Source organism: Galeopterus variegatus, unplaced genomic scaffold (genome assembly GCF_000696425.1).
Source record: "Galeopterus variegatus unplaced genomic scaffold, G_variegatus-3.0.2 Scaffold1325, whole genome shotgun sequence".
NCBI classification, from domain to species: Eukaryota; Metazoa; Chordata; class Mammalia; order Dermoptera; family Cynocephalidae; genus Galeopterus; species Galeopterus variegatus.
In genome coordinates, this window is record NW_007727436.1 from 43,341 (window position 1) to 44,115 (window position 775).

Consider the following 775-nt stretch of genomic DNA (forward strand, 5'->3'; position numbering starts at 1 on the left):
ATTTGAGCCCCTGATGACTTCTTAGAGGGCTACACCTGCTCTGACGTGCCCACCTCTAGACTTGTTGGTATCTGAGACAAACGCCACACTCTTTTAAGCCACTTTTTGTTAGGGTTCTATTATAGGCAGCCAAATAAATTCCTGAAAGATATGGTCAATAAAAATTGTATCACAAAAATGGTGAAGACATCATACATTTGTATTTCTGCACTCTGGTTTATTCATTAGCATTCTCTCTCTGAGATAGTTATACAACCTCCTTGTTCTATTTACAGAGGTCTGCTGTATGGAGCTGCCATACAACTTTTGCTACTAAAGGATGAGTGATCAACATATTTCTGTCTAAAGAATTTTTAAGAATCAGCCTACGTGTCACTTCTTTTGTGAAGTTTTCCCTCACTTCCCCTGAGTTAATTTCTTCTGTTCCTGGAGGCCTTTGAATCTAGTTCGTTCACTTATCATGCTATACTGCGGTCATTTCCTTAGCCTCTACTCTGCCAGTCCCTCCCTCACTACACCATGAATCGTACTATCCACTTCTCTAGGCTGCCTATAAATATTTGTTAAATAAATAACTCTTTACTTAGTAATCAAATTTATAAGGGCTACAGGGGATTTATTCTTATTTTCATTCTTATTTTCAAAAGGAAAGAAATGGTATAAACTAAAATGTCAGGTGCATAGAACCAGAGTTGAAAGTGACCCTAGAGGCCCATCAGCTTCCAATTAGCTCCTTCCAGGGATGAGTGGTAACTACCTGACAGGAGCCATGTCT